Below are 23,795 nucleotides of genomic sequence, written 5' to 3' on the forward strand. Positions count from 1 at the left end.
GAAATAGTTAGATATTAGATTTAATTTTTAGAAATAGTTTTGTTTTATTTTTTCTTAGAAAAAGGGCGGTCATTTAAACCGTATCCTGAATCTGTGTAATTAAGTTATTTAGTTAGTAGTATTTAAACCCTTCTCATGCATTTAGAGAAGGGTCTAGAAATTTATCAAAAACTTGTCTTTAGAACATGCACTTTTGCACCCTCAGAGGAGGTTTTGGTGAATGAATGGAACAGGATTTGTTGATGTTTGAATTTGATGTCTGCTACTGATGTTGCACTTCTGTACTCTTAGTGGATGTTAGAGCAAGGAGAGATAAATCATTGTCGCTTGAAGCTTATGAGTAGGACTAGTCATAAATGGTACTTTTATCTCCTGACCATTTCTGCTTATATGTTAAAGTGATATACAGTTTTTAGTTGTTTATGTATTATTGCATGAATGCCTGAGTTATCATTTGGAACTTTTGTACGGTGATAGCTATTTAGTTTTGCTTAATGTATGAATAGCTCATTATGGGATATGTTTTTCACAACTGTTTTGTCTAACTTTTTATGCGAAGTGGTTCATCTTTATTGATTTCCTTTCTTATAATAGTTGAATGATCTTTATTACCAGTTGTTATTTGAAATCTTTTTAGATCGCATAACAGAAGAATTACATCCTAGGTTAGTATAGACTTAGATGTTGTTGCTTATTAGATTACAATAGCATAGCATTAGATTACAATTAGAATTAGATTATCTTAATTAGGAACTGTTAGACCAAGAACATCAAATTCTACACGCACACACTCATAGATTGGGAAACTGGTCCCATATCCCCAGTCGGACCCGCTATACCAAACGGATAAGGAGCTGCCAACCAAGGTCTGGACCGGGCAGGTATCCCCCTTGTTGTAGACCTGATTTTCGGGGCTTCAACAGTACTATAGTACAATCCGTATGGTGTGAATAAATGAGTTGATGTCGAACACCACACAAAACCTTTCGGTTGAAGGCCATTGATGTAAACCTGTTGTCGAGAGCAAGGAAACTTTCCATTGATGTATGCAAGCACCAAGGTACCAAAGGTGTGTTTCTAAGTCAACTTCCTGGATGATGTGTTGATGTCGACAGGAAGCGACCCGTCACAGGAGGGTCTTGATGTATCCCCCATCAACGACATGAAATGAGTATCATGATTGAGATAGAATGATTAGAATGATGCTGACATGGAACTGGATTAGGAAAGGTAGACATGAAATGAAGGCTTAAGATTATTGTAACAGAGATCAACTAAATGACTTCTCTTGAACACACTAGCGACACTGAATGGAGTTGGCAGCATTGACCCAAAACCAAGATGGAGGCTCTGAAAATGGTATGATAACCAAAATACAAGCAGATTACCCAACCCAATAGCCACAGAGATGAAGTGGAAGAGTGTCATGTTCAAGAGAGACTCGCTTCCATTAGAAAAATGGAATCCCTTGTTTTTCCAATTTCCCCAACCATACTGGTCAGTACCTCTTTATTTTTTAACAAGCTTGAGGAGGATAACATATGCTTGATCTGTAAGTTCATCCTTCGGATGAATCCCTCCAAGTATATTTAACAAACCTTGAGAAGGAGTGGTTTAGCCTTGTCATGTTTGACAAGTCCATCATTGTTTGATGTTTTAACGATTCCAATGAAGGTAAAACTCGACATCTTTTTCATGTTTAGAGAGTTTGAAAAAGAGGTGAAAAAGAAAACTCCAAATGTCCCTTTTTGTAGGTAGTCCCTTAAGCCTGAAAAGGTAGAAAACAATACCCAGGAGAACCTCTTAGCCTGGTTCAGCTAAGGTATTCCTTTTTCGTAGTTAGTATATCTCAGTCTAGAAAAGGGTTAAGCTTATACTGAGTAGATGTATTTTCATTTACTTTTACGATTCTAAAAGACAAGTTCTTTGCAATATTTTCATATTTTGGGAGTCTGAAAAGAGTTGAAAGAGGACTCCTACTAGAGGAATGAGTGGTATAAAGGGTAGCAATTGCAGCGGATCCTCGGACAAGTCTAAAACAACCAAGTGAAAGTGTATGATTGGCTAAGCAGATGGTGACAATGGAATGAAAAAACCAAGGCTCATCTCCAAAAAACAGGCTGATAAAAATGGAAATCATGAGGAATAAAATGGGAATGGTATCATTTTTATAGAAGCTTGAAACATGGGAAACTATGCTTGACATTGGCTTCATTTTTACACAAGCTTGAAACAGAGGAAAAACTATGCTTGAAATTGGTTTCATTTTTACACAAGCTTGAAACAGAGGAAAAACTATGCTTGAAATAAGTTTGAATTCTCCCAGCATAATGACTCAATTCGAGGTACATGCTCCCCAAACTTCATTTCATGCACCTAAGTATACTACTGGGAACTAACAAGTGGATGGAATGAAGGTTCATTTACGAGATCAAGTGAAAGACTCGACTGGGAATTTACGAGATCTAATCAAAGACTCTAATTGAAAGGGGATTTGTTTCATTTTTTAACGAGATTGACACAGGAAAAGAACTATGCTTATGACACCTTGTTTCATTTTTTAACAAGATTGACACAAGACAAGGAACTCTACTCAGGGAACCTTGTTTCATTTTTTAAGGAGTTTGACACAAGAAAAGGAACTTTGCTCCAAGAACCTTGTTTCATTTTTTAAGGAGCTTGACACAAGAAAAGGAACTCTGCTCCGACACCTTGTTTCATTTTTTAAGGAGCTTGACACAAGAAAAGGAACTCTACTTTGAAATCAGATCATGGCCTCCAAGAGACCATGGCTTCCAAGAGGTTCTCATCAGATGGGAGAATAACACTCTGGAAGGGATCAAAGGATCCAATGGACAGATTAGACTCCAATGCCCCTAGTAAATGATGCACTACATCACCTACTAGATCATCAGTAGACGTAGACATGGAACAAGTTGCCACATGATTAACCTATGGCGGGGGAGATACCACTTGCATATAAGGGCCATTTAAGGATCTTGGTAGACTGGGAGTCAAATTAGGACCAACAAACAAAAGCTGGTCAATAGTCATGATTCTTCCTTCATGCAGGAAACACATCACATGAAAGAGTGAAGAGACAAGAGCTCCCATGACATAAACATAGTCATGCCCAAGGAGTAAATTAAAATCCAAAGGACCTTGGACTACCATCACATTGATATAGACAGTCTTTCCTCCCAAAGTAATAGGCAACTTAGGAAGGATCCCTAACGGTTGACTGGTTCCTCTGTTAAAAGCCAACAGATTCTAGGTAACGGGCACAAGCTGTGGAGAACCTAAAGCTTTCCAAGTAGTTGAGGACAAAATACTAACAGATGCGCCTTCATCTATGATTGTGCTAGGTACAACCACATTATAAGCTTGTACTATGATCTGGAAGGGCACGTAAGGAGGAAGATGATATCCTGTCAGTTGACTCCAATCAAAGAAAGTGACCATACTACTTGGAGGGGGTGCCATGGGAATGAGAGAAATACCCCCTTACGCTATGGGAACGGGAGAAGTTCTCTCCAGTGCTGTGGGAATGGGAGGATTTCCCCCCTGTGCCATTCGAACGGGAGGACTTTCCCCTAGTTCATTGGAACTTGAAGAAATGAGAAGAACCTATGCAGTATGAAATTCACTCTTTACAGGAAAGGTACGAACAACTGAAGGCAGAATCGACGCAACCATTTTCTCAACCAATGGTTGGTCGAGAACGGACTCATGGGATTCACATTTAGAGAGATCGAGGTTTGTTGTACTCAGATTCTAATCAATCACTTCATCAACTAGTGGAGGATTGGGAGAAATCTTCTGATAACCAGTTGGAATTCGAGGCTGAGAAGCTGTAAGGTTCTCCAACACTTTTGAGGCTTCATCCATATAAGGAAAAAGGTGAATAGGTGATTCCCTTCACATAACTTACAGGGAAATTTCACTTTACCGTTTTGCCCATGGACCTTACTATCACTAGTTGAGGGTTTATAACCAGCATGATCTCTAGAGGTTGATGGCGAAGGATGATGTAAGCCTATGGACCACACCTATAATACCTTGGGAATACCAATGCAATCTATAAGAAGGTGATCACCCTTAAAAATCATGCAAGGGAATTTAACTTTACGGTGTTGATTGGAAGATTCTTCCATACTAGTTGCATTTTTAGCAATGGTTCCTTGGTTTCCCCCCTACTTATTTTGCTTCTTCTTCTTCGTCCTTTTCTTCTTCTTCTTAGCTTCCTGGTTACTAGAATCAAGACTTTCAAGGAGGGAAGAAGGCAAAGGGTCAACTTTAGGATCAACACGAGGTTGATGTTGTTCAAGTGGAGGAGAGCTCGGTTGAGAAGAATTTTGGACATTCAGAACTATAGGGGTCAAAAATAACCAAATTGGAAAACGAATGGTAAATCCGGGAAGGGACAACATTTCCATATAAGGAGCACCAATATTTCCAAAAGAAGGAAAAGAACTGGGATTCTCGTCAGAGGCGTTCCCTTGATTGGTAGACTCCGGAACTGTTGCCATTATTCTCGACCTAAGACCCACTAAGGAATTGTTCCATGGGAATGATGTTGTTCCGCGGTCAATTAACTGATTTTAGAAATTAAATACACAAAATAAACAAAGGGGTAAACTAGGCAAAAGGTTTACCAAACAATCGTGAACTACAATATACACCTTGGTGAACCAAGGGCTTAATGTACGTGTAGGTAATCTCCTCGAATATTATGTTCGATGTATCACAGTATAAAAGGCAGCTAACTTGGTTACCTATGGATAGATAGCAACCTATAGTGGACTCCCAAAATATACTCGATGGTACGTGGGAGTGCAGTCCGTAGTAGTGTTGTCTAATGTGTAACTGTTTGATGAGAGAATTCCCATATACTTATCATGCATGGAGCGCCATCTGATATACTCGAAGGTACATGGAGAACGATCCTATACACTTACATATATGGAATGAGACTTCACCCTCGGATTGTAACGCTGACAAAAAAAGCCAATTCCTACGTTTAATGACGCTGGAACACATCTATAGCCTAGACCTCTATGTGTGTCATTAATGTTACAAATGCTCCTTAGGTTGATTCAATAAATTTTACTATTTATATTTGATTATGTTTCATTTTTGGGGCTCACCACGAATGTCACCTGAATATCCTACAATTCAAATCTATCATGAGAGAATAGAAATACTTTCTCTTTCCATGAAAAACTAAATAAGGAAGGGAAGAAACAATCAAGATGCAACACACAATATGCAGCAAACAAGATGCAAGATGCAATTTCCTTTCCGATGCAACTGTTCCTATGCTAATGCACATGCAAAACCCTAAATGTCGATGCAATTTTTTTCTTTTCACCACACTTAATTTTTGAAATGAAGAAAACTAAGATGAAAATGTTCAATTATTGATTCAATTACACTTTTCAAAATGAGGACTAGAACAACAATTCATCTAAGCGACTAGCAATCAAACAAAATTAGTTTGCAAGTGACCAAATGATAAGAACAAAGAAAAATCAAAACCAATTCTTACCAAAGGAAAACAACACAAATGCAAACCAAACGGAGGCTTTAGAGAGACCACAAGACACTCAAGACTTAGGGAAGTTTAGTTGGAAGTAGGATGACCAAAGAGAGCTCAAGAACAAGGAAAAATTTATGCAAAAACATGGGCCAACGCTGGTGCAGAAGAGGCACCAATGTGTTGCAATGCTGGTACAAAGTGGGCTAGGGTGAGGTGCAATGCTCTGTCAAAGGCACTAGGGGTGCGTTGGGCCTAGGAAAGAGGATTCTGACACAAATATTGCGAAAAAGGTGCAATGAAATCACTTCTTAGGTTTGTTCTTGGTTGGATGATACAACAAAGGTCTATTAAGGAGGTAATCAAACACAAAGGGCAAGGAAACCACCAAGGGAATACTATTTTCCCCAGTATGGTCGCCAATTTTTTATACGGGATTTACGATTACGGACAAAAGTATCTCCCCTAAGCTGTTGGCTAACCTAGAACAACCGAGAGACAAGGAATACAATGCTTTTCCTTAAAGTAAATAAATGATGGAGTGATGTCTACCTGAAATCCTTTACACACTTGGCTCCTCCTTTAGCGTGGAAGCTCCATTTCCAGCTCTGAATGCCAAAATTAGAACTTGCACTGTCAAATAACACACACTAAGAAACTACAATATCTATGTTGTATAATCTGAGCACTTCATTCAATAGATAAACATGGTATTGAAATAATGAAATAACAACATCACATATAGGAAAACAATGAATTCTTTGCATTAATAAAAATGGAAGGATATTACAACCATAAGTAGCAATTGATCTTGTAGAAGAGCTCCTCCAAGTTGTTGACTTTTCCTTTCCTTGTCACAATATGCACCTACAATCACCCTAAATGCATGAGATGATGACTACTTACTACAAAAAAAATAAGGGCAAAACCACTCTCTAAAATTCAACCCAAAACTAATCAAGTGTTTGTGGAATGAAGTAAATATATAGAAAGGAGAGGTAGTTCATGAATTCTTATCCATTTACCAATCTAGGCTTGAGATCCACCTTTGATGGAGGGATAGGATCAAAGGATAAGTGGTGAAAACTCCAAAGTAGGGAAGGATAGGATCTAAATGTTTTATCCAAGGTAAGTAGTTGAAACAACTTCTGGAAACTCCTAGAAGGGGAAGCTTCTGGAATCCCAATCATTCTCCTAGATTTCTAGAACCAACATAGGTGCAAAGGGGAGCAACCTATTGGTGACCAACACAACCACAGTGGAGCAACTTGTAGGTGAACGCACCTTAATAGGCTTACAAGGAGCATTGGTCCTCAAACTGGCTCAGATGAAGCAGTTTAGGGCTGAAATTCTGGGGGATGAAGGGAACATTCTTAGGGCTTTGTGCAAGATGGTGACAAGGGGGAATAGGATGTTGATTGATCCCATTAGAAGGCTCACTGATTGGATGTGACAAAATGGCCAATAACACTAGCCTTACCATTTCCTGGATAGCCATAGTGTTGTGGGTTCATTTCTTTGTTTTTCTGTTTGGTTCTCATGTTTCCTTTAGCTTGGGTTGAGTTACTAGTTCCTGGAGCCTTGGTTGGACAAACGCTCTAGAGCCCTGTAACAACTTGGGTTGAGTTACCTGTCCTAGAGCCTTGGTTGGACAAACGATCTAGATCCCTTGGTGGGTTGAGTTACTAGTCCTGGAGCCTTGGTTGGACAAATTCTTTGGAGCCCGACAACAACTGTGGGTTGAGTTACTAGTCATGGTGCCTTGATTGGAACAAATACTTTGGAGCCCTAAAAGGATTGGGTAGAGACCAATCTAGTGATGGTTTTGTGATGTTCGATCATCAGGTGGTATCACCGTTTGATGGATTGAAGCGGCTTGGCCTCTGGAAGCCTTGGATGGTTTTTATTGATGTGTTTTACGAGATCCCACATTCATGCTTGGAATATGGCATGGGGGTGATTGGCTGAAGAGATATTTGGCTCAGTCATGTCTATGGTTGGGTGGAACGTGGTAGTCCCACAACCGGTTGGCCTTTACGTCATTAATATGAGACTATTATTCCTTTTTATTGTATGAGTATAGTGCTAGTTATTATTGTTGAAGAAAAGTGTAACTAGGTTCAGTATTTGTCAATGTAATTTTGATCTTTGTACTTGTCAAGAAAAAGAATTATTATTTTTATAAATAATATGAATGAGTTTCTTGCTCATTCCATAGGTCTAGGAAAGTCAAAGAGTCAAAATAATGTTGAAGAGCTCTTCTTGAGCATATATGTAATGTATATGAGTCTACCTAGTGACTAGATTAGCCCTCCAAGACCAAGCACAATCCTCCAAGTCAAGCATCAAGAAGTTTGTCTGCTAAACGATGAAGAGAACTATTAAGTCAGCCTCAAAATGAATATTAACATCAAGTCAGCTCACATATGGAGTCACACATTTTTGATGGACATGTCAGCTCAAATGCAGGGGCAAACCACTATATATACCTAGCTGGGGTATCCGCAAAAGACATAGAAAAGACTCAGATTCCTCTATGATTTTCAGTGGTACAGTACAGTTACAGGAGCTCAAATATCTCAGAAATCTTTGGTGACAATCTCAGTGAGTAAGTACAGTTAAGAGACCTCACAAATCTTAGAAAATCCTCTGCCATATTTGGATGGGTAAAAACTCTATAATCCGCATTACTGGAAGATAAATCGCAAATGAGTAATTACAGTGGCAGTACCTCTATGTCTCGGTCTTCTCATATACACTGTCTCGACATGCAATAATGATCTCGGTATAATTGATGAGTAAACCTCACAGAGACATACACTATCTCAATATAACAGTAATCACAGTATCACTATCTAAGCATGGATGAATAGGATCACACAAAATCACATACGGTCTCGGCATACATCTTATGAAAAGGATATTTTTAAGACACTCTCGGCATACTCTAGACATTGTTATAGTCTAGGCATCATCATAAAGAGAAGGATTGTGGTTATACTACTGTGACACTCTCGGCATAAATTCTTGATGATGATAATCACGATCTCAGTCAATTTTAATGAAGAAATAATTTCAAGGTCATTATCTTGATAAGGACATCTGTGTATCTAGATACAACACTCTTATATGTATATCTCAGTATAAGATCTCTATGTTAAGATAAAATATCTCTATGAAGATGCAGCAGTGTTGTAACAGTGATGTTCTCAGTGATGGCAGTGGTAATGAAGATTTCAGTAGTGCAGTGATGATGAATATCTCAAGCAATGAGAAAGAAGAGGATTGATGTCTTGGTCTTGGAGTGGCTTAAAAGGTCAAGGGTTCATGGTCTTGGTATTCATCAATTGGAATCTCTATAAGAAGAATTTTAAGAGGGTTTTCCTCTCCAATAGGGAGATGTTTTGGCCCTGGCAGAAAGCCAACGTCGTGTGTTCTTGTCTCTTGTTTTTGATAACTATTTGATGAACTAAGAAAGACACACTTTAATAATAAGGAAAGATTGTACTAATAAGAAAAGTCAAAAGAACCTCACAAATAGTTATCATGGCGAGAAGAATCCCATTAATCTTAATTGCCCTAGATTCTTCAACATGGTATCAGAGCTAAGGTTCAGAAGTCAAAGGAAGGGTAGAAAAGAGACATTCAAGGATCAAGTTTCAAGCAGGGTATCAAAGCAAGCTGAAGGATATCAAGATCTACATTGAAGAATCATCTTGATCAAACCCTAGATCAAAGAAGCAGTCTACAACAACAAGGGTTTTGGAGAACAACAGTCAAAAGATGAAGCATTCAGAACTCTGGTACATGGCAACAGTTTTGGTGCCTCCCACAGTTTCGGTCAATGACATATTAAAGTTGCATACTACAAGATTTGTCATCTCAAATCATTAATGTTGCATACTACAAGGTTTGAAGCAATTCAGTGTCATCTCAAATCATAAGGATCAGATGTATAAGTCAAGTAACTTGAAGGCAAGAAGGCAAGCTTCCTATCATCAAGAGTCTCATTTGAAGGAAGCATCAATACATTTGCTTCAACCGCTTTCAACATAATCAAGGTGAAGATTCTATCTTCACATGTCAACTAAGTATTTTCATTAATCAGTTTGATAAAATGACTTCATTACAAGGAGATATATAGGTTGGATGGGTCATCAAAGGTCCTTGCATGGAATAAGGATGATTGTGATTATCATAATCCTCATAGACAGAGAATTCAGTAAACATATCAAGGTCTCCTTTGAATTCATGAGAGGGAAGTCTTAAGGTCCTCTCATCCCTATGTAACTAGAAAGGAGACATAAAAGAGATACATGAAATGCTAGAAGATATACTCTTTGAAATGAAGTTAAGAAGATCATATCACTTAAACCTAGTTGAAGGTATCAAAGAATGAAGGAATATCTTCATGAGATCTCAATTGGGATATCTGGGAAAGATGATAAGAAGGTGATCATCATTGATGTACTAATTGATAAGCAAGGTGACAAATGTCCATAAACAAGGAAGTTACCTCATTCAACTTGTGGTCTCTATGCTAGATAGGAAAAGAGAAGTTGAAGGTCAAAGAACTCAAACATTTGTTGAAAATAAAAAGGAAGCTTGGTCCTCAAACAAAGACAAAACAGTGTTATGGAAAGATTATGAAAAGAAAGCTCATATCACCTGAAAGATGGAGGAAGCTGAAGAAAATGTCTAAGGAAAGAGAGAGTAACATATCTCTCTATAAGTAAGATAGTATCCCTCGCAAAAGGGTCCTATCATAAGCTCCTAAATCTTGTGTTAAAAGATATGACAATGATAATAAGATGCATCATGGCATCATGAAAGCATTAGAAATAAGAGCTCGTAATATCTTCATAAGGATCATGAAGGACAAAAAACCAAGGCAGACAACATGTAGGATATATAGCTCTTGGGAACCTCAATGGACATTGAAGGAAATAAAGGAGTCATCTAAGGCTCATCATACATCAAGTCAAAAAGGAAACATTTGCCAATTGGGGATATACAAGATCTACAAAAATTCTCTGATGGAATCCTCATCGTAGGGTTCACTAATCTAGAGAGGAAGCACGTGTTTCAACAAGAACTCCAACAAATGGAATCCATGATATGATGATATGACATGAAGCAGATCAAGGGATTGAATATCTTTTCAATCAAGGAAGTTGTTGGAAGAAGCCTTGATGACCTTAAGGTAAAATAAGGTATGTATGATTGTGTTTAACATCATAATGCCATGTCATATTGTTGCAAGTAACATGGATCATTGCTTCTATCTTAAGAAGCATGATCAAGGGAAAAAGGATCTCCTCCTCTTAAAGGATGCAGGAAGGCATAAAGTCACACTAAGATGAAATCAACATAATATGTCCTCATATGAAGTATGAGGTGGTTGACTACAGTTAAGAAACTCTGATTGAAAGCTTGTGGAATGGAATGAGTAAGGAAGGAAGAGATCGTGATACATGCAACCATGATGAAGGAAATCAACATCCAATAGACCAAGAATATTTGACCAGGAAATCTCCCAGAAAGATGTGAAGACTCTTATGAAAGTCTAAAAAAGATGGAGACCCTTGACAATGAATATCTTTGGGAGATGTGTCAACATGAATACAGGATGTTGATACCTATAGGAAGATGTCATGATGAAGATCCATCTAGGAAGATGTCAGGATGTTGATATCTACATGAAGATGTCATGATGTTATGTTTTTATTTCTTGAATAATATTTGGATGAGTGCATGCAGGGCTACTGGAACAAGAGTTGTAAATACAAGTACAACTGGAATTCATGTGGTGGATGGAAATTCCTGAAAGAAGCATGATGGGAAAGAAGTAGCTATATGACGAAGGTTCCATATATGTATCAAGAAGGCCACTTTCCATAAAGAAAGGAATGGCATGACGAACCAAGAAGGAAAGTGATCGATGGTTGATGCTCTACAAGAAAGAAGCCCAACTGAATTTAATGGCATCAAGGAGAGACGTTGAACAAACAACTAAAGGACCCACAAAGAAAAAGTTGTTGATATATGGAAGAGTCCCTAGCTAAGAGGGAGCTCTGACAGGTCCCTAATCAAGAGGGAGTTTGAATTAAGATCAACCCTAATTACAAAGGAGTGAGAATTGTGTTTTTCCATGTCATGTGTCATGCACTAGACCGGGACTAACAATCGTAAGTCTAGATGAAGGCCGTGAATGGAAATGTAGACACACAGTGGACAGAACATTCTTGTCTTCACCTGGGAAGAAAGAATGAGAGGTTGGATAATCATCTGACATCTGATACTCTTTGAGGATTTGTAGGGCATCCAAGACAAGAGTAGGCAAGAGGGCCGATATTCTTTGAGGGCTGGGAACCCAAGATAAGAATAGTCCTAGAAGGTCATACTTAGTGAACACCCGGGTGGGTATGTACCTTGAGAGACAATGATGAAGGTTTCTATAAATCATTGGTTTCACTAACATTGTAGCTCATGGTCTCATGGAGAGATGGAGTTGTTAGTCAAGGCCTTGCACTATGACAATGTTGATTGATATGATGCCATACAGATGGGATTACCAATCCAATTATTCTTATGAGAAATTCTTCGTATTGAGAACAACCAAGTACCATTGTAAATACCTCCCTAGTTAAGAGGGAGTGTTGAAGAAAAGTGTAACTAGGTTCGGTATTTGTCAATGTAATTTTGATCTTTGTATTGGTCAAGAAAAACAATTATTATTTTTATAAATAATATGAATGAGTTTCTTGCTCATTTCGTAGGTCTAGGAAAGTAAAAGAGTCAAAATAATGTTTAAGAGCTCTTCTTGAGCATATATGTAATGTATATGAGTCTACCTAGTGACTAGATTAGCCCTCCAACCATGCACAATGCTCCAAGTCAAGCATCAAGAAGTCTGCCTACTAAACGGTGAAGAGAACTGTTAAGTCGGCCTCCAAATGAATATTAACATTAAGTTAGCTCACATATGGAATCACACCTTTTCAGTCGACATGTCGGCTCAAATGTAGGGGCAGACCACTATATATACCCAACTGGGGTATTCGCAAAAGACACAGAAAAGACTCGGATTCCTCTGTGATTTTCGGTTGTACATTATAGTTACAGGAGCTCGAATATCTTTGAAATCTTCGGTGACAATCTTAGTGAGTAAGTACAGTTAAGAGACCTCGCAAATCTCAGAAGATCCTCTACAATCTTTAAATGGGTACAAACTCCGTAATCCGCATTACTAGAAGATAAATCTAGGATGAGTAATTACAATGGCAATACCTCTGTGTCTCGGTCTTCTCATATACACTGTCTCGACATGCAGTAATGATCTCGGTATAATTGATGAGTAAACCTCACAGTGACATACATTGTCTCAACATAACAGTAATCACAATCTCACTATCTCAGCATCGATGAATAGGATCACACAGAATCACATACGGTCTCGGCATACGTCTTATGAAAAGGATCTCTATAAGACACTCTTGGCATACTCTAGACACTGTTATAGTCTAGTCATCATTATAAAGAGAAGGATCGCGGTTATACTACTGTGACACTCTCGACATAAATTCTTGATGATGATAATCACGATCTCAGTCATGATTTTAATGAAGAAATAGTTTCAAGGTCATTATCTTGATAAGGACATCCGTGTATCTAGATACAACACTCTTATATGTATATCTCAGTATAAGATCTCTATGTTAAGATAAAATATCTCTATGAAGATGCAACAGTGATGTAACAGTGATGTTCTCAGTGATGGCAACAGTAATGAAGATCTCAGTAGTGCAGTGATGATGAATATCTCAAGGAGTGAGAAAGAAGAGGATTGATGTCTTGGTCTTGGAGTGGCTTAATAGGTCAAGGGTTCATGGTCTTGGTATTCATCAATTGGAATCTCTATAAAAAGAATTTTAAGAGGGTTTTCCTCTTCAATAGGGAGATGTTTTGGCCCTGCCAGAAAGCGAACGTCGTGTGTTCTTGTCTCTTTTGTTTTTGATAACTATTTGATGAACTAAGAAAGACACACTTTAATAATAAGGAAAGATTGTACTAATAAGAAAAGACAAAAGAACCTCACAAATAGTTATCATGGCAAGAAGAATTCCATTAATCTTAATTGCCCTAGATTCTTCAACAATTATGTAGATTATATGGTTGTTGTTTCCTTGGTATTTATGTTGCTATTATGTTGGTTATGAACATGTATTATGACAGTATCTATGTATGGATCTCATCATGTTTTCACTTATAAATGAATGAAAAATGTATCTATGGCCTAATGGATGAAACTACAGCTAATGTGTTGAGGCATCAATGCTTCTTAGTAATTCTCAGATGAGTATGAGACCCCTATGCTTAGATCTATTATTTATACTTGTAGATTACATATTTGTGATGTGTTTGATGAAATGCCTATCATGGATATTAGGGGTCCAATCAAGGGCTTGTTTAGGTAATTATAATTGTATCATCATTCCTTTGTTATCTTTTTGTTATGAAGGTATCATTGAATTATGGGCAATGACCTAGCTCTAGGCCTAAAAAAGTGGTTCAAATCTCGGGGATGCTGGTACAACACTGAGAAAAATAGTTTGTGTACGCTGGCAAACCATGTTGTGGGAGGGTTTTGGAAGAAAAATAGGAAGAACCACCAACAAAAAAAAGTGAACTAGTTATGTATGCTTGAAAAAATCAAATTCAATTATATGTTGATAGTGGGTGATCTAGACACATGAATGATGATCAAACGAAATTTATTACTGTAATAGAAGAAAAAGGAGGAAAGGTGAGTTTTGGAGACAATAGATCTGCAAAAATCACTAGAACAGGTATTGTAAGCCATGAAAATGGTAGGGCTAAAGCACAATTTCTTTTGTACATTAAAGGACTCAAACATAATCTTTAAGTATTAGTCAAATGTGCGATCAAGGTTATGATCTTGCTTTTCTTGCTAAACATTGTGAAATAAGGAAGACTAATTCAACAAGATTAGTGGGAAGAGTGATAAGGACTCCAAGAAATGCATATATTCTTGATGAAATTTAAGGAGAAAAATTATACATTGATAGGAACATGAGAGTTGGTTATGGCATAAAAGGCTAGGACACTTGATCTTTAATAGTTTGGTAAAAACAACAAAACATAAGGAGTGAGAGATGTGCCCAAAATATCGAAACCAACAAGCGTTACAAATCAAGGGAGTGCTAGATATCAAGAACAATAGAGATTGTTCACATCGATTTATGTGGACCAAAAAGAACACTAGTCATGCAAGGTGAAAGGTACTTTATGTTGTTTATTGATGATTTTACTAGAATGGTAAGGGTTGTATTTCTTAAAGAAAAAATAGAAGAACTAGATACTTTCAAGTCATTCAAAGCCTTATTAAAAAATTAAAGTGATCTTAGAATCAAATGTTTAATATCAGACATATGAGGTGAAATTCCTCAAATGACTTTCATGAATTTTGTGAGAAATGTGATATCAAGAGACAACTTTCAGTCACAAGAAGTCCAGAATAGAATGGAGCCATAGAAAGAAAGAACAGATTAGTGAGAACAATGTTGCTAGAAGTAAATTTTCCAGATAAGTTTTGGAAAGAAGTAATCGTTGCAACAATTTACATCACGAACAGAGCATAACTTTGAGTTAACAACAACAAGACACAATATGAGAAATGGGAAGGCATGCCAACCTCTGTTAAGTATTTCATAATTTTTGGAAGTAAATATTACATGAAGATACATGATGATAAATTGGGCAACTTTGATTGTCGAGTAGACAAAGGGATCTTCCTTGGATACTCAACAAGAAGCAAAGATTACAAATACTATAATAAAAGACTATCAAAGTCATGAAATGTATTGATGTAAGAATAGACGAAGCTTGGCCAAAGAATGAAGTAGAAAAACAAATGAGAATTCAAAATATGCCATCTACGTGGACCAAGAAGAGATTATTACAAAGGAAGAATGAGAAAAAAGAAGAACAGTGTCCATCCAAGCAACTTTTAAATTTGTGCAACAACATCTCCTAAAGAACCTAATTATTAGATATTTTGATGTAGGTATACAAACTCATAGAAGAATGACTAATTCACCAGGAAACCAAATTTTGCCTTGCTATCCAAAATAGAGCCAAAGGATTTTGCACAAGACAACAAGGACCAACATTGGGTGAATGTTATGGACGAATAAATGAATCAAATTGAGGAAAGTGGAAATTAGGAATTTGTACCAAGACTGAAAGATAAAAATGTGATCTAGCCTAAATGGGTATTCAAAAAAAAAAAAATTAAGATGGGAAAATTATTAGAAATAAGGAAAGACGTGTGTAAGGGCTATGCACAAATTGAAGGAATTGATTTCAAAGAAACCCTTGCTCCAGTGGTTGGATTAGAAGCAATAAGAATGTTTTTGGAATTTGTGTGTTCAAAAGGCTTTAAAGCTTCTCAGATGGATCTGAAATTGACCTTTCTAGTTGTATATTTAAAGGAAGAAGTATAGACCAAACAACCAAAAGGTTTTGACTTATCCAAAAATAAAGGTTATGTGTGAAAATTGAAGAAATCTCTTCTTCAAGAGCTTGGTATGCTAGGTTAGACCACTATCTTCAATAACAAGGCTTCAAAAGAGGGGTTGTTGACAACAATCTCTACATCAATATGGAAAAGGAAAACTTACTAATTACCCTTGTATATGTGTGTGATCTCATTTTTAGAACAAATAGTGATGATATGAATCATGGATTTGCTCAGGAAATGTCAAAGGAATTTGAAAATTCAATAATTGGAGAATTATCTTTCTTCCTTGGAATACAAGTTTCTCAAACCAACGAAGGAATATTCATTTCCCAAACCAAATACCTCAAGGAGATTCTCAAGTAGTTTGGAATGGAAGAATGTGCACCAATTAGTGACCCTATGATTATTGGATGCAAGTTAAGCAAGAAGAATGAATCTCCTTAAGTCAATTCAACACTTTACAAGTCTATGATTAAGAGTCTACTATATGTGACAACTTTGAGACCAAACATTTTGTAGGTAGTTGGAATGGTTGCAATATTTCAATCATCACCAATAAAATCACATATGCAAGCAGTAATAAGGATATTTCAATACTTGAAGGACACACTCGATTTGGGGCTTTGGTATCCTAAAAGTATAGATTTCACACTAACAATGTATACAAATGTTGATTGGGCAAGTAGCATTGATGACAGAAAATCACCAGCATGAGTGCATCTTTCCTAGGAGATTGTCTTGTGTCTTGGTCAAGCAGAAAGCCATCATTAGTTTATCTTTCTATAGTTGACGATGAATACATAGCAATAGCATATTGTTGTACCCTAGTTCTATGGATGAAACAAAATTTGTAGGACATCAAAGTGGAATATGATCAGCCCATTTTTTTTTTTGCAACAACATTAGTTCAGTCAATATCTCAAATAATCATGCCATGCACTAAAAAACAAAGCATATTCCAACCAAGTATCGTTTCCTCGGATTAAAATCCGTCGCAGAATGTCAAGAAGGAATATATTGGTACCAAAGAATAGATGGTTGACATCTTTCCCAAACCTTTTCCCATAGAAATATTTCAATATCTTAGGTAGAATTTGGGAGTGATCTGTCCTTTATCTCAATAAAGGAAGCACAAACTCAGGGGGGAGAACCCTTTCTTATTGATGTCAAAAGGGGAGGGAATGCAACCAGGGGGAGAAATTGAAAAGAAGTATGGAGACTATGCTTGCAGGAAGGTCGAAAATTGTAGGGTTGAAAAGAAAAACGAAAAAGTGTTGTAGGGATCGAAGTTGAGGATTTGGAGAAGTTTGACTATAGATGACTTTGTTGCGCTGAAGTACATTGAAAAGAGGTTGACTTGGTCTTGGAGGGGTCTTTGTTTAGGTCTAAAGCTCTTGGAATTCGTCATTTGAAAATTATATAAGAAGAGAAGAATTTCTTGTGGGTTTTCCTCTAAGAGAGGTTTTGGCCCTAGCTTGTAGCCTACATTTTGTGTCCACTTGTCCTATTTGATCTTCATGTTTTTGGTAGTTGTTTGATGATAAGAACACAATAATAATCAAGAGAAGAAAAAGTTAATTATAAATTCTACAAGTTGAAGTAAAAGAACATCACAAGCAGTTATCAAAGTAAGAGAAATCACCCTAATCTAGCTGACCTAGATTTCTCAACAGTTGTATCACTTGTCTATATAACAAAAGCACCTCTCGTTGTAAATTTTGCTAGAAGCATGTGGAGAAAACTATTTGTCTACCTTTTGGTTATCCTATAGATGGTTAATTAGAGTGCTCTCATGGAGATTTTGACTGTGTATACTTATGCAAATGGATGGATGTCACAGGATCAATGGTCTTGTGTGTCAATGAGTAAGTCCTTTCTCTTTGAATCTTTGCGGTAATTTATTTTGAAATGTTGTGAGTGTGGTATTGCTTCCCTAGTTTTCATAATGTGACATCTTCTCCTTCTTTGATAGGTCCCTTCTCAAGACTATTGGAGGTTTTCAAGTGAAGATCTTCCGCTTTACTATCCTGAAATTTTCTAAGCTACTAAAATGATTTGATAGGGTTTGAAGTGGTAAACCCTAACTCTCTTTTTACTTTTAGTTACAACTTCTCAACAGAGACCTTAGTTGACCCCATATGTCCAATCAACAGACTAGGCACTAGCCTATTCATGTTCTAGTCAAGCCTAAAACCAAAATTCAATTATTATTGGTTTTTAGTCCTAGAAACCTAGATGCCTTGATAGAAATTTCACTTTTTGAAGCTTAAAACCATCTATTTTGGAAATTTATCTTACTGCCCCTAATTTTTAGCATTAAATACGGTAAGTTGTAGTGCATTTAGTGGCTGTTATGTGCTTTTAATTTTCAGATTGGTAAACTGCATTTATCTTCAAGGCTTGCTCCTTGTTTTAGTTTAAGAAAACCACAATTTCATATCTGTTTTACTGGCTGAAACTTACCGTGGTAATTTACTTGTTTATGTCTCAATTTCAAGCATATTTAGACAAGTTCTATAGCAGCAAAGAATAAATTTCAAATCTGAAATGTTTTGGGAATAAATACTCTTAATAATCATCTACAAGGAGGGAAGTAGTTGTCTAGGTGACCGTGGCAATGCTTCCATGTTGCACTCAACCTTAATTTCTTGTGAAGGCTTTGCACTAGGGGTGAAAGATTGTGTGATAACAGGAAAAAGCAAAGACATATAAAGGCATGCCATCAGAAAGGAGGATTATCTGCACTTAATAAACAATCTTAAGTGAAAGCATTGAGAACTAAATGGTTAATGAGAGCAATCAAATCTTCTTGGAATTGGAACAATCTAGTCAGGAAGCCTGCTAGCCCATCGTAGATCAATCTCCTTTTGCTCAACTAAAATGTGAAATCAGAGAGCAACTAAAATTCAAAATATGGTGAAATCATGGCCGGTGCTCAATCTCTACTCTCTATTTCTGCTGGAATCTTCGTATCACTGTCAATAGCAATGTTTTCAGGGATCTAGAGAATTGATAGGATCCAAATCATACAGTTATCTAAAAAGAGGCCATAGGCATACTTCAACTACAACAAGAAGGTATAATGGGACCCTAATACGGTCCTGGAGTCAAAATTCAGACTAAAAAAAAAGATCTGAAATTCTTGAATAAGTGATCATTAGTTGCAATCCTTCGTGGATGGATTGGACATGGAAAAAAGATAAATCCATCATCTCTGCTAAAGTGAAGAATCTCTGTCGACCTTATAGCAACGCTATGGCTTAACTACGGGATCACTAGAACTTAGCATAGAAGTTGTAATAGCTTCTAGGAAAGATTATGTATGCAGATTTGGAAATTCAAAATTCTCTGTAAACAGAATACTTCCTTTGTCAAAGACTTCATATTTGGTTGCCAATTAGGCTCAGGAAAGCAGTAGTAGATTGCATGTACCTTTTCATCACAAACTTAAAACTGTTGCATGTGCGTTGCAGAACTGCAAACAAGCAAAATAATATTCAGAGGCACTAGCCACCAACCAAGCAAGAATTTCTCATAGAATAAGTAATTCTAGGGACACATTTGAAAATCTCCTCGTGTTTAAACATTGTTTCATATTGTTGGATGCAATGTTTTGAATTTGACATGGAAATCAATATGTGACAAGCTTTAGCAAATGAACCCGTTAAATATATTGCAACATATATCATATACAAATGTCTTATAAGCATGTCTAGTTTACAACTTAAGTTCATTATAGGAAATAATTAATGACATCATTATTTCCAGTCCATAATTGAGCTGCTCCAGCTAGAATTTCATAGACACCAGATCACTGGTAATGAAATAAAATAGAACCGACAATGGTAGAAGTGGTAGATGTCTTCAATTAACAAGGAGTTAGAAACAATGGGTGTGGTGGCAATATACGGAAAGACTTTGTCGCTCTGGCATGAGACCTAGAAGCCAGAAGCAGTTTACATATTCATATAGGTTATAACGAATCATGCTGCATTGTATAAAAAAATGTTTTGAATGGCTTTAAAGCAAGAAAGAGATCATAGGCAGTCCACCATTTCAGCAGAGTTTGTCATTTTGTAATCTTTACGCTCTCAAGATGTCCCCTCCTTTGTTACAACTTACAAGGCCTGTTGCAAGCTCTGTAAATATAATTATTTTCTCAATAATGTCATACAAAAGGAAAGCAACGTATTCATATTCAATTAAAAAACCATCAATATATTTAAATAATGACTCTAACATGAATTGCTGATTTTGGCTGGCTAGAAGCCAGTTTCTACATATTCATATAGGTTATAGCGAATCACGCTACACTATCAAAAATGTTTGAACTTTGAATGGCTTAAAGCAAGAAAGAGAACATAGCCAGTGCACCATTTCAGCAGAGCATGCCATTTTGTAATTTTGACGCTCTCGGGATGTCCCCTCCTTTGTTACAAGACCTCTTGCAAGCTCTGTAAACGTCATTATTTTCTCAATAATGTCATAAAAAAGGAAAGTAACATATTCAATTCAATAAAAATGTCTTCTGAATTCGGCATAAGCCATCAATATATTTAAATAATGACTCTAACATGAATTGCTTTTCCCATATCGATTCTTCCAAAATTGTACAAATGAAAATACAACAGGTTTCTTAGTAAAATTCAGAAATCATACCATCAATACAATACGTTTCCCAGCGATGTATTTGTTAACAGCGTACCTAAGCTTTTTGTGATACAAATATTGTTTGTCTTTCTTCCCTTAGTTTTGCTGGTAATCTCCACGTGGACGCCGTCCTTCTGTGAAATCATGGTAGAATTAAACCTCTTACAACAAATTATTGCGTAATAGTCTTACAGATGAATTAGTTTGCAGAGTTCCAGTTAGCATACAATTGAAGGTTCTTGTTTACTGCAGTAGCTGTTACAGGGGGATGTGTCTAACATTCTGAACTAAATCATTTGCTTTTCACTGTGGTTTCAAAGAATCTGTTCCTTCTCCTCCACATCATTTAATAGAAACTTGGTATCGGGAAGATACTCCACCGCCCTCATATCTTGCTAAAGACTCTCCAACTCTTACTTGCTAAAGACTCTCCAACTCTTTATAGATTTCCTGGGTTTGGGAGTGTGATTCATCTCCTCCAAGAAAAGCATGCACCTGATTATTCACCTCAATCCAACTGCATCCAGGTGTCTTTTTGATGCCTCTGTTTTTCATCATTCGCCTGACCTTTTCAATGTCACCCCACCTACCAGCTGCAGCATAAATGTTTGAGAGAAGCACATAAGGTGCAGCACTTATAGTGTCCAACTCAAGAATACATTCTGCCACCCATTCTCCTAACTCTACGTTGTTATGCATTCTACAGGCACTAAGCAAACAATTCCACACAGCAGCATCAGGTTGTATTAGCATGTTTTTGATAAAGTTTTGCGCTTCATCCAGAAGTCCAGCTCGGCAAAGGAGGTCAACCATGCATCTATAATGCTCCATTGAAGGTGTGATGTGATAATGTTCGGTCATAGAGTTGAAATATCGGTAGCCCTCATCCACTAGACCTGCATGGCTACATGCAGACAAAACACTGAGTAAAGTAACATAGTTGGGTTTTATGCCACAACATTTCATTTCTTCAAAGAGTTGAAGGGCTTCCTTGGCATAGCCATGCATGGCATAGCCTGTAATCATACTTGTCCAGGACACAACATCTCGTTGATGCATTTGGTCAAACAATGTACGTGCCGTCCGTATGCTTCCACATTTTGCATACATGTCTACAAGAGCACTCATCACAAAGGGATCAGACTGAAACCCTCTTTTATTTATTTCATCATGGATCTTCATACCCTTGTCCAGGCTCGTTAAGTTGGCACATGCTGGAAGAACACTAGCAAAGGTTTTCGAGTCTGGCTTCACACCTGCCAACTGCATCTGATGAAAAAGCTTCAAAGCCTCCCCATCATGTCCATTCTGAGCAAACCCCGCAATCATGGCATTCCATGAAATGGTGGTTTGTTGAGGCATTTCATTGAAGACTCTCAGGGCCTCATCAACAAGCCCATTCTGTGCAAATCCTGCCATCATGACATTCCATGAGAAAAAGTCTCTTCGAGGCATTTCCTGAAAGAGTTTTGCAGCCTCATCAATAAACCCATTGCGTGCAAACCCCGCAATCATAGCATTCCAAGAGTAGACATCTCGCGCAGGCATTTGCTTAAAAACCTTCAAGGCCTCGTCCATAAGCTTATTGTGTGCATATCCTGAAACCAGTGTTGTCCAGGAAACAACATTTGGTTGATACATTTTGTCAAACAACTCGCGCGCCTTCTCCATTTCCCCGCATTTTGCGTACATGTCTATGAGGGCATTCGTCACAGAGAGATGAGATTGAAACCCTCTTCGTATTATTTCCTCGTGGATCTTCACACCCTGTTTCAGAGATGCGAGGTTGGCACACGCTGAAACAACACAAGAAAAGGTAAACGTATTGGGTTGGATACCTGTTGGTTCCATTTGGTTAAACAGCCTCAATGCCTCTTCAGCAGGCCCCTGCCTTGAATAGCCTGAGATCATAACAGTCCATGAACAGACATCTCGTTGAGGCATTTGGTCGAAAACTCTGCGAGCGTCCATCAGACTCCCGCATTTGACATACATGTTCAGCAGCGTGTTCTGTGGAAGTCTGTCCGCCATAAATCCCCTCTCATTCATGTGGGCATGGATTAGTTTTCCTTCTGGCAAGGTTTTCTTCTGAATGCAAGCCCGCAAGAGCGAAACATATGCAGAAGAGTCTATAAAGCAGTCTGTTATACACAAAAATTGCAACACCTCCTTCAAACGGCCCTGTTTACAGAGTTCTGTGATTTTGTCAAGAGTAGTCGTGTTCGAATTAGGTTGTGATATTTTAGAAGTAGCGCTGTTCAAGTTTGGCATTCTACGTTGAATGTGAAACGCTGGTTCAACTAACAAAGCCACCATTATCTTTAATTTTTTTCGGATTGGTCTTATTTTCCCTGATTGTTTGATTGTTTAAATGTTGTATCATGTCCAGTTCAACACTGTTACTGCAAAATAATCAGCAACAGCGGCTTTCTTGCCTGTTAACCATTTCATTGCTTCATCCGTTAACAAATACCCTGCTTAGCCATTCGACTGCTTCACCCGTAATACCCTGCTTAGCCATTCGACTGCTTCGGCAGTTTGGAAATCGCCAGCCAAATTAGCCAGGGGTGGAGCAGTAGGATTATTGAAAATTGATTCCAAACGCAGGAAGGAAAAAAAAAAAAAAAATTGATTCCAAAACACCAAAATTTCAGAATTAGTAATGAGACGAGCGAGATTTACTTTCATATTGCTGGTATTTTCCTTCACTGCAAAATAGCAGCAAAATGTTGCTAATAAATCACACAATAAGTAAAAAAATGCCTAGAAAAATTATCCACTCTGCATTAAGTTAATGATATTTATACTGGGAAGGGAAGGGTATTTCCGATGCGTCATCTCTCATGAACATTATAATACATGTGTAAAGGGTGTCAAGCCATGTCACCAAGCCATCCTTTGGTGTTAGAGCGATCTCACATTAGTGTCCGATTCCATGTTTTACTGACCATTTTAAGTTGCTCTAGGTTTAGGATCGTTTTATTTTCGTGGTTGGCTTCTCTGGCTCAATTGTTTAGAGAATTTAGCAACGTGCTTCATTATTTAGATAATTTTTAAGTATGTCTA

General features: G+C 37.4%; 1 pseudogene across 2 annotated transcripts; it reads right to left on the reverse strand.

Moving 5' to 3' along the window:
• Positions 1–19,903: 19,903 nt before the first annotated feature.
• On the reverse strand, positions 19,904–23,475 carry LOC149259253 (pentatricopeptide repeat-containing protein At2g13600 pseudogene; annotated as a pseudogene). 2 transcript variants are annotated; one of them, XR_016247026.1, is made up of 3 exons: positions 20,957–23,475; positions 20,785–20,863; positions 19,904–20,533 (listed from the first exon to the last, which is right to left on the reverse strand). The product of XR_016247026.1 is annotated as a pentatricopeptide repeat-containing protein At2g13600 pseudogene, transcript variant X2 (transcript). The 2 variants fall into 2 exon arrangements; XR_016247018.1 differs by having other exon boundaries at positions 20,739–23,475.
• Between the last annotated feature and the right edge of the window lie 320 nt (positions 23,476–23,795).

The sequence above is a fragment of the Pinus tabuliformis genome, chromosome 6 (genome assembly GCF_031772625.1).
Source record: "Pinus tabuliformis cultivar Carrire ecotype Pingquan chromosome 6, CPIR1, whole genome shotgun sequence".
NCBI classification, from domain to species: Eukaryota; Viridiplantae; Streptophyta; class Pinopsida; order Pinales; family Pinaceae; genus Pinus; species Pinus tabuliformis.